General features: G+C 45.6%; 1 long non-coding RNA gene across 2 annotated transcripts; it reads right to left on the bottom strand.

Moving 5' to 3' along the window:
* Positions 1-2,695: 2,695 nt before the first annotated feature.
* On the bottom strand, positions 2,696-10,684 carry LOC131424044 (uncharacterized). 2 transcript variants are annotated; one of them, XR_009226442.1, is made up of 4 exons: positions 10,506-10,684; positions 10,252-10,355; positions 9,680-9,880; positions 2,696-7,429 (listed from the first exon to the last, which is right to left on the bottom strand). It is a non-coding gene; the product is annotated as an uncharacterized LOC131424044 (long non-coding RNA). The 2 variants fall into 2 exon arrangements; XR_009226443.1 differs by having other exon boundaries at positions 9,680-9,782.
* Positions 10,685-10,763: the final 79 nt, after the last annotated feature.

Here is a 10,763-nt window from a genome sequence, read left to right as displayed (position 1 = left end):
AAAGAATGTGCAATCTTTCTCCCTAGCATTCCATATTGTATTGGAGGTTATAGCCAGAGCAAGTAGGAAAGAAATGCAGATAATAGATAACCAAACTGGGGGGAAAAAAAGTAAAAACTATCTCTATTTGCAGATGACATGATGATCCTACATACAGAAAATACTAAAAAAACTAAAAATGTCACTGAACTATTAGAACCAATAAATGAGTTCATTAAAGTTAAGTGATGCAGCCAGGCACAGTGGCACATACCTGTAATCCCAGTGTCTGGGGAGGCTGAGGCAGGAGGATCGTGAGTTTAAAGCCAGCCTCAGCAATTTAGTGAGGCTCTAAGCAACTCTGTGAGACCCTGTCTCTAAATAAAATACAAAATAGGGCTATGGATGTGGCTCAGTGGTTCAATTCCCAGTACCCCCCAAAAAAAGTTATGTGATGCAAGATCAATATACAAAAATTTTTTATGCTAGTAATGAACAATTAAAATAAAAATAAGTAAACAAGTCCATTTATAATAACATCAAAAAGAACATTTGGAAATAAATTAACAAAAGAATTGTAGAACTTGCCACTAAAACCCACAAAACCTAGTTGAAATAAATTAAAGACCTAAGTAACAGAAAGACATTCCAGACTTATAGATCAGAAGACTTAATGTTACTAAGATAGTGATACTGCCCAAACTGATCAACAAATCCAGCACAATTCCTATAAAAACCTTTCGTTTTTTTTTTTTTTTTAAACAGAACTTGACAAACTGATCTTAAAATTCATATGAGAGCTGAGGGCAGTGGTGCACACCTGCAATCCTAGCAGCTCGGGAGGCTGAGACAGGAGGATTATGAGTACAAAGCCAGCCTCAGAAACTTAGGGAGGCCCTAAGCAACTCAGTGAGACCCTGTCTCTCTATAAATAAAGGACTGCAAATCTGGCTCAGTGGTTAAGCACCCCTGGGTTCAATACCTGCTACCAAAAAAAAAATGGCCTTAGTGATTTTGATTTAGGGAAATATTTCTCAAATAAGGCACAAAAGGCACCAACTCTAAAATAAAATTTAATAAGTTGGACTTCATCAAAATTTACATTTGCTCTTCAAAAGTCATTTGTTACAAAAATGAAAAGTCAATCCACCATCTTTCTGGAAGAAAATATTTGCAAAACTTATACTTAACAAAGGACTGGTATGAAGTATTGAAGAATTCGGGGCTTGGGATGTGGCTCAAGCAGTAGCGCGCTCGCCTGGCATGCGTGCAGCCCGGGTTCGATCCTCAGCACCACATACAAACAAAGATGTTGTGTCCGCCAAAAACTGAAAAATAAATATTAAAAAATTCTCTCTCTCTCCTCTCTCTCTCTCTCTCTCTCTCTCTCTCTCTCTCTCTCTCTCTCTAAAAAAAAAAGAATTGAAGAATTCTAACAACTCAAGAAGAAGACAACCCAATTAAATACAAAAATTTGGCAGAGGGGCTGGGGATGTGGCTCAAGTGGTAACGTGCTCGCCTGGCATGTGCGGGGCACTGGGTTTGATCCTCAGCACCACATAAAAAAATAAAATAAAGATGTTGTGTCCACCAAAAACTGAAAAATAAATATAAAAAAAAATTGGCAGATTTTCCCAAAGACATCTGGCTAAAGAAGGCATAACAGATGGAAAACATGAAAAAAAAAAAAAACCCTCAACACTATAGTAAACAGCTTCTAAGATGGTCCCTAGTGATTCCCTTTTCTTGCTATTCATATTGTTATCCCTTCTCCCACAGTAAAGACTGGACCTAGTGATTGTTTCCAACAAAAACAATGTGAATAAAAGTTAGGAAATGCAATTTCTGAGACTGAGCTATTGAAAGACTGGCTTCCACCTTGGGTTCTCTCAGGCTTTCCTTTTCAGGTCACCAGCCGCCATGTTGTAAGAATCCCTGGGCAGTCTATGGACAAGTCCACATGATGAAGAAATGAGGTCAGCCAATGACCATACCAGAAGTGAGTTGGAAGTGGATTCTGTAACGCCTAACCAGGCTTGAAATTAGGCAGCCCTAGCCAACCAACTTGACTACAACCTTATGAAAGTCTCTAAACTTGCCACCCAGCTAAGCCACACCCAGATTCCTAATCCACAGAAACTGTGAGATAATAAATGTTTGTTGTTTTAGTCAGTGATGTTGGGGTATTTTGCTACACAGCAATTGATAACATATTATTTGTTATGAGGGAAGTGCAAATTAAAGCTACAATGAGATACCACTATATACTAAAATGGGAAAAATTAAAGACTGAATGTGTAGAGTGTTGGTGAAGAGGTAGAGCAACTAGAACTCTCACTGATTACTAGTGGTAATTAAAGAAATTCAGTCAACTTGTGAAGAAATCAGGCAAATTTTTAAAAATTTAAGTAAACACCTACCATGTGACCCAGACATTCCAGTCTTAGATATTTACCCAAGAGAAATGAAAGCATATGTCTGCACAAAGACTTATAAACAAAAATCTATAGCTGCTTTGTCTATAATAGCTCCAAGGGGAAGTAAACCAAACATCCAGCAAGAGGTTAAAAGATAAACTGTGGTATATTCATAGAATGGAATAGTACTTAGCAATAAAAAGAAAAAACATATTGATATCACAACATGGCTGAATGTCAAAAGAGTTAGGCTAAGTGAAAGTAGTAAGAGAAAAAAGGCCACCCGCTATTTCACTATATAAAATTTTATTAAATGCAAAGTCATCTACAGTGACATTGAATAGATCAATGATTGCTTACAGATAATGAAGGGGAATGATTTTATCACAAAGGGGTGTAAGGAAACTTTTAGATATGACAGATAATGTTAAGTATCTTGACTATGGTGAGCTGCAAGAAATAATTTCCTTTTAGAGATAATTTCATAGCACTATATTAAGAAGTATAAAAATGCTTATGTCCCATAAATCTTACTCTTAGACATTTGTCTTAAGAATACTTCAAAAGAAATTAAAAGTTCTTTATACAAACATATCCCTGGCAGCATCACCTATATCAAAGATACTGGAAATTACCTAATTGCTCAGATACCATGAAAGGGTTAGATCAACACTAGACAATTTCATTCACAATTACAGACGGGCGGGGGGGGGGGGGAGTGAGAAGCAACATGTAGCTCTGTTTACAAAATAATGCAAATGCACTGTGTACAAAGACCACAGAATTGTGCATACATTATGGTTCCACCTATGTAAACATACAAATTCTGTATATGTATAAGAACACAAAAGAAAAAACACAGAACAGAAAACCTAGTAGATGAATGACAGGTAATTGGCATGGGGGGGACTCTTTTTTTCTTGGTTTGTCTCCTGTAAAGTTACAATGTTTTCATAACAGTTTTTTTAAATGTCTTCTTGTTGGTTTTGGCTCAGTCTCCCAGCCCACGGATTAATGCAAGCCTTGGGTCTGACAGCTACAGCATCAGCATCTCATCCTGGTCAGTCACAGGCCAATCAGCTTCCCTTCTGAGTCTTCTTCTAAGTCATTGATAAAACACTAAGCATGTCCAGGGTGTGGTACGAAGGACACTCCCTTTTCTCTTCTTGGTAGAAATCTTCCACTTCTGTTCATCTGTTAGGTTGTTTCAATACCATAAATGACAAATTTGAGAAACCCTGGTGCCAAGGAAGAAGTACTAGGAGGTGAGTGGACAAAGTGAATCTGAAAAAAGAGTTAGAGCTGCTTACCTGAACTTGAAGGGTCTTGCTTACTCACTGGGTAAAGCAGATGTCAATTGTCTCTGGCCAGCAAATGCCAGGCAGTGAAGTGCAGCCACAAACCAGATATAGGAATATAGTAGGAAATCTGTGATAGTGACAGCTTTAAAAGTGGAAGCGACAGAAGCCTGCTGAGGCTTTCGGAGGGCAATGGTGTGACTCCTTCGATAGTTAATTACTAGGCTCCAGCTTTGTGTAAGACAGGCTTATAGAGGACAGTTCAGCCGCCTGAGACACTGACCTCTACACAGTAGCTAACTGGTGGCATCTCCTAAGCTTTGTCAACTCCACTTCCTGGCCATTTCCAGAGAGACCTTTCCTCCCCTTCCTGTCATTCTTCTCCATCCCCAGAACCATTGCATAAATTGAAGTCTTTCCTACAATGTCAATCCACTGACCCAGAGCCAAGTTCCAGCTGTTCAGTGTCCCACTGGGGACAGTTTGGCCTGGCCAGGGCTCAGGGAATGCAGGGAGCCACACACAATATCCATCTAGGTTGAGGCCTCCTAAAGGGACCCAACGGCAATTTCTCACCTTTTTTCACTACTGGATTATGTCCAAGACCACTTTCCCTAACTAGACCCATAGTGCCTGGGGTCCTCCCCCACCGGCCAGTAAACACAGTGAACATGTGCATGGCTTCAGGACTGAAGACTCTGTGTCTGAACTCACCAAAGCTGGGATCAAGCCCAGCGCTGAAGCTTTCCCCACCCTCCTGCCAAAAGGTTGGGCCTGATCTGCCCAGGCAGAGGCCAGGGCTGCATACAGATCCAAGTCCCTAAGTTTCCAGAATACCAGGGATAGCAGCTGCCCCTAAAAGACCCTGCACTCCTACCCAGCAAGGCAAGTTCTCCAAAATGTTCTTCCAAGACAACTATTTATCTCTAGGACCCAGGAACATCCCAGGGTCCTTCACAGCTGAATCTAGGGCAGAAGGTGCTATTCTGATCTGAATTTCCCTCCTGCTCTTCCATTATCCAAGAGACTTCTGCCTCTGGGCTTTTTTGCTCCTTTGCCTGGATGGCCTATCTTTCCAGTCACCATGGCTTCCAGATCCAGTTCTCTGTGGGTTCTCCTGGATGAATCCCTAATGCCCAGCTAATGATCTTCCCGAGCCCAGGTCTCCTGATACATTATTGTATTTAATGTCTAAAGTGATTAAAACAATTGTGTACAGAGAAATGAAAAGCTGTGCTCCACTTGTGTATAATGAATTGAATTGCATTCTTCTATCATGTATAACTAATTAGAACAAATAAAAAAATAAAGTGATTAAAACAGTATATATAAGAGTTATGTGTGTGCAAGTTAATATTATTAGCCTTCACAACTCCTTTATGGCATTACTATCATCCCTAGTTTATAGATTGAAAATATAAGGCTCAGAGCAGAACAATGGCTGGCCCAAGGTTGCACAGTTAGAAAGAGGCAGAGACAGACACTAACCCAAAACCAGGTGACTCTGAGTAACAGGCTGTCACAGGAGAGCTGCATTGTGTCCTGTGCTGATGATCTGGGTGGCAAACGACATGAAGCCACATTTCCCAACCTGAGCCTGCAAAAGCCCAGACTTTCCCCTCCTCAGCTCAAATATCTCCTCTTACCGGGAGTCCTCCCTGATACCATAATGGGTCAAACACTCCCTCTTAGGGCTTGCCCCAGCTTGGTTGTATTTTAGCTTTTGTCACATGTTCTGTTAGGGGATTATTCAATTGTGAGTGTCTGCAGTTCTCTGGGAGCTGGTTGAGAGTGGTGTTCTCAAACACTGGCAAAAAGGAAGACCAAGGGGGAGAGGAGGTGGAAAGGGATGGAATTGTGTAGGGAAGGCCCTGAATGCCATGTCCCAGAAAGTGTGCTTGCTCTTGCCACTGGGATGATGAGGGCTTCTGGACAGCCAAGTGACCTGAGTTTGCACACAGACAGGACGCTAGAGTGCCCTGAGAGAGTTGTCTGAAACCTTGGACATGTTGAGAAAGCTGGTACCCTATAACACCTATAACCCTGGTCCCTCTCCTTCCCTGGCAGCTTATGCAGAGCTCAAGGAGCAGAGTGAGGGACAAGCACTTGGGCTGCAAGGCCAAGGATCATGACTTCCAGCACACCCAGAGTCCTCCTAGGTGGAGGTCTGTCTCTCCTGGCCTTGCCACTCTGCACCATCCTCCAGGAGAGAAGAGACTGATGTGGGCAAAGGGAACTGTCTGGAATGTACTGGCCAGCCCCTGCAGTCTCCCTTCAGGAGTGACTGGGTAGACACCCCGAAAGGGAGGACACCTGTAGGCATAATCCTAACAAAGGCTAACTGATAATGGTAAGTCTGAGACAGACACACACTCCCCAGGAGAGCGACAGAGACAAAGACGGGGGTGGGGTGGAGGGACTGAAAAGCTAGGCACAAAGCAGAGCCTCACAGTGCCACGCCTGCCTCATACTGTGGGCGCCAAGTCAGGCAACCAGCGGGGTTGGGGTCCTCAGGACACCTACCAACGCCTCAATCCTTTGGCTTCTCCTAGCGCAAGCCTGAAACTAAGCTGCCCAGCGAGCCTCTTCCTTTGTATCTGATGGTTGAAGTAGAATCCAGTCTAGAGCAACTCCCTTTTTAAGGCGGAGGAGTCATCATTGGCTCTTTAGATGTTGTATTGCAAACCTGAGACGACGGGCTTCCCAAAAAGCACATCTACAATCTTCCGTACACATTTGGGCTTCCGGGAGTCCCAGAGCCCTTCCGTACAAACCCGGAGGCCAGACATTCCCTGAGAGCAGATCCTACGACGAGGGTTCCAGAATCTAATCCGTGTGCACCTGGCAAAGGCTGAAAAAGGTAGAGTTCCTCTCTCTCGGCGCCACCTCCTCCCCAGGCCCCGGGTTGTCCCAACAGGGTCCACGGCCATATCCAACTCTTCCCTCCCTCAAAGTAAGTCAATGCGTTTGATGTCCTGTGCTCCTCCGTGGTCGGAAAGCTCACCTAACGCAGGGGAAAGCGTGGGGAGCTAACCTGGGGGCAGCGGGGGCTCCGCCTTGCACCTGCCACCACTCCCAGTGCGCGGTCTGACACGTCCGTGCGCTCTGGGGCAGTTTTCTGCTTCTCGGCATCTGACCAAGCTCTCCGACCAAGCAAGCGTCCAGCCCGACTCCTGCGCTTTGGGACTTGAGCGCTCTGGACCCGCGTGGGCAGCGCGAACAGAGGATTCGGGGCAGAGGTTGGGAGGGGGTTGAAACTCGAGGTGCTTCAACAGGGTTAACCCGGGGGCTGACGGCCGGGTCCAAGCAAACCCGAAGATGGGAGGCAAGGGGCTCCTTTTTTTCTGGGCTCCTTTTTCTCTCTCTTTTCCACTGTCCGTCCTGGGGCTGAAGATGATCCTTTTCGCAGTTTTAAGTAAACAAGCGGCGACCAAGCACTCCAAGCTACGTTACTTTCAGACCAAGCGCGGGGAGGTCCCCACGACGCTCGGAGAGCGAGAGCGGAAAGAGTCCATGCTGGCCCGGGGCCTCTGAGGCTCAAAATCCCAGCTAGGCCACACAGAATGTTTTACTTAACCCGCTACCTATTCGACGAGGGGCGTCTCATCTCGGCCCATCTTGGACAGGCTTGAATTTTTCCCTAACAGCTTCTCTTCTTTGTTTCGACCCAAAATAAAACACGAAGAAAACGATCGCGGGTTGGCCATGCATCCCGCCCCCTTCATTCTTCAGACTCTGTGAAAAAGAGGGGACAGATAAGAGATCCCTACTTCACAGAAGGGGAAACTGAGGCCTAAGAAGCGCTGAAGATGGTTCAAACTTCTGGGTGGGTCAGGAGTCTGGAGCTGAAGCCCTCAGAATTCCGAAGTGCTGTGGACTAAAGTCCACAGTGGTCTTTCTGGGTTGAGTGTGACATGGGCCACTTTGTTTTGCTCTAACGCCGAGCTCATACAGCCTGGTCACCCTGACTGGTGTGCCCTAAGATAACTCTAATAGAGATCATTGTGTTGCCTCTGTAAGAAGATTCTTGGGTCATATTTGCAAGTATCCTGCAATATACTTTCTGTTGTGATTGGATCAGAAAGTAGCCCAAGTTCAAAAATTAAGCACAAGCAAGGCTCAGAGAAGGGGGGGGGGCAAGAGATGCCAGGGGGCCAGGAGAGCCGGTCAGAAGACCTGTTTTGCTGTCTGCCCAATGACTTTAAGTAACTCTTCCTCAACCTGGGTGGGCCCAGTCTCCTTCCAGCTCTAATTTCCACAAGCAGACCAGTTTGGTCACCTCTGCATCCTTATGAAGGAGCTTTGGGGTCAAGGAAGGTGGAGGAATTTTCCACAACACTTTGGATCCCCGTTTTTATTTACAAACCTTTCAGGGAGTTTAAACCAGAAAAAAAGTAGTTGTTACAGAAGAGCTTCTAGCATCTTCTATAGAACCCCCTCAACACACACACACACACACACACACACACACACAATGGCCTGCGTTGGTTCAGGTTTCTCCAGGGGGTGTCAGGAATACATGGGGCAGAATACTGGAGGGAAGCAGATGGAAACTGTCTGGCCCACCAACAGCCACAAAATCCCACCTCTGTTGGACTGGGAGAATGATTTCCAGGGGGTGGGAATTCACCCTCCCTCATTGACCAATGTTTCTCAATAGTTTGTGGCCCCACAAACATGAAGAGGGGAAGACTTGACCATGACCACCCCATCCCTACTCAAGAAACTAAGAAGAAAGTAAAGAAAAAAGGAAGGAAATACCCTGGCACAGAGGAAATTTTTACCTATGATTTTGATCCAAACGGGTAAACTCAAGATCCTTATACTTATCAAATCATGTATTCTCAATTTTACATCATGGAGTCAGAGGATCTTCAAAGTACAAAATTTAAAGTGTAATATTTGACTAAAACATTTATGGGATGGAATCTTAGGGGTCCTTTGTTCATGAAAATCATAGACTCATGATCTGGAGAATTCTCATTTCAGGCGGCTAGGTCTTGGTCTGCAGCAAAGGTGTAGCTGGTTAGCAACAAAGTTCAAGAGAGAGAGAGAGAAAAAAAAAATCAGAATTCTAGAAAAATGAAACATTGAAGATTGGAAAATACTGAGACATGGAGGCGTGCAGCCAATCACTGGAGCTCAAAAGTAGAGAATCATAAAGTCATGGGGCTGATCATGAAAGTATACAGAAATGAATATTAGAAAATCTACTATAATAAGATTATTTGAGCTACAAAACCATAGATCCAGCACTCACATTTTGAAATCAAGGAAGAAGAGTTGTGGATTTATAGGACCTAAAACTTCTGATTAGACATTCCTAGACAAGAATTCAAAATGAATAGCATATACTTTAGAGCTGAAAAACTATCTAAAACTAGAGAAGCGGCAGCTCACAGTAGGCAAAAAAGTCATAGTTCTAGCATCTTAATATATAATCAATAGGCTTTTAGACTTTAACCAGGAGTTTAAAGTCACAAGAATACAACCATAGTCAAAGAACTTTACAGAATCACGAAGGAATAATCGTCCAGAATTTAAATTCTGGAAATCTAAATCTCAGAATCTTGGAAATACAGAGAATCAAAGAATCAGTATTAAAAGATTTCTATGGTACAATCCAGTTAAAGTAAAGGCTTTTCAAGAATTCTCCCTTTTGGAAAAAAAACGAAACAGGACGAAATCTGGCTTTTCGATTCTTTTACTTCGAAAGAAGGAAGCTGGATGTTTTGTTTAGCGAGTGTAAAGCGCCCCTCTTCGTTCTTCCCAGCGCCTGTGCTAAGGAAGTCAAACAAAACGGTATAGATCACTTCCCACACTAGCTAGGGTCAGAGGAGCGAGGATCTGGACTTTCTGCCTCTTTCTTCCGAAGACCGCAGCCCAATACTCGGCGGGGGCGGGGCAGAGCCTGCTCTCCGCTCACTGAAGAACGCAACTAAAACCCCGAAGGCCTGCCACCCATTTCAGACTGGAAACCTCTACCTGGGATCTCCGGAGCTCCTGAGGCACTCTCCTCCGCTCGGCCTCGTACCCACAGCCCCCACGGGGAAGCTGCGTCCTGTAGATCCGCACATGCCCTGAGGTCCTGCGAGGAGGAAGGGACCAGTTCGATAAAGGCCACAGGGTGCATCCGGATCGGCGCGGCCGCGCGGTGCTAAGTCCCAGGCTAGCACGGAGTCCTACCTTCGGGGGACGACAAGAAACTTCTTTAGAAATCGGACACTCGCTGAGCAAGGGGTCCCCTCTGCCCGCCCCTTCCCGGGCAGACGTGCCTACCCGCAGTAGCACCCCGCACCCTCAGCCCCGCTGCGGAAGGGACTGCTTGCTAGTTTGAGAGCACCTGAGTCCTCCCTGGCCCCGGGGGGACTAGAGAAGGCCGTTACCGCAAGAGGGCAGGAGCCTAGTCTCCCTCCACTTTCCATCACCCAGAGAGAAGTCCCAAGCCCCTCAAAGACGATGGTCTTTCCCTAAATATCGGTAACAGAAGAACTCTTGCGATCCAAATCCTGGGTACAGTTGAGGAATCTAGGACTAAAAAATGGGAAAGGGTCTACCTTTGACACGCAGCTGGAAGCGCAGTCCTAACAGAGGCGCAAGTAGTGAAGTCGCGGTGGGATGGTAGCAAGTCACCTTCCCTTTCGGGTCTGGGAATCTCCGTCTGAAATACGTGACCGGAGTGGGCAGGACAGCCCATTCAGGGTTCAGAAATCACACTGAAAGACCTTGGGAGGCAGTTACTTGAAACTTCTCCCGTTCTGCCCTCCAGCCCACAATAACCAACCAACCCCCTCCCCAGGTCAATTCTCACCCTCTCAGGACAGGAGAGTGAGGCGAGCTCTTCCTTTTACCCGCGAGTCTCAGCTCTTCACCGAGGTGGGAAAATCCGAAAGCGCTGAGTCCGGGCACCTAGATATCCCTAGACTTTCATGACCTCAGTCTCCCGTTGGTGCTCTGATGGGGCCTGCCCTCGGCATCTCCAAGCGCCCTCCTTGCTCTGACGTTTGTGGGGCTCCGGCTGCGCCGCCACAACTATGCCTACCTGAGGAGGTGAGCCCGAGGCCCGCGG

The sequence above is a fragment of the Marmota monax genome, unplaced genomic scaffold, assembly GCF_021218885.2.
Source record: "Marmota monax isolate L192 unplaced genomic scaffold, Marmota_monax_Labrador192_F-V1.1 WCK01_AAM20220418_F8-fsc00069, whole genome shotgun sequence".
NCBI classification, from domain to species: domain Eukaryota; kingdom Metazoa; phylum Chordata; class Mammalia; order Rodentia; family Sciuridae; genus Marmota; species Marmota monax.
Note: the sequence above shows the minus strand (reverse complement) of the source record. Positions and strands in the feature narration are given on the sequence as shown.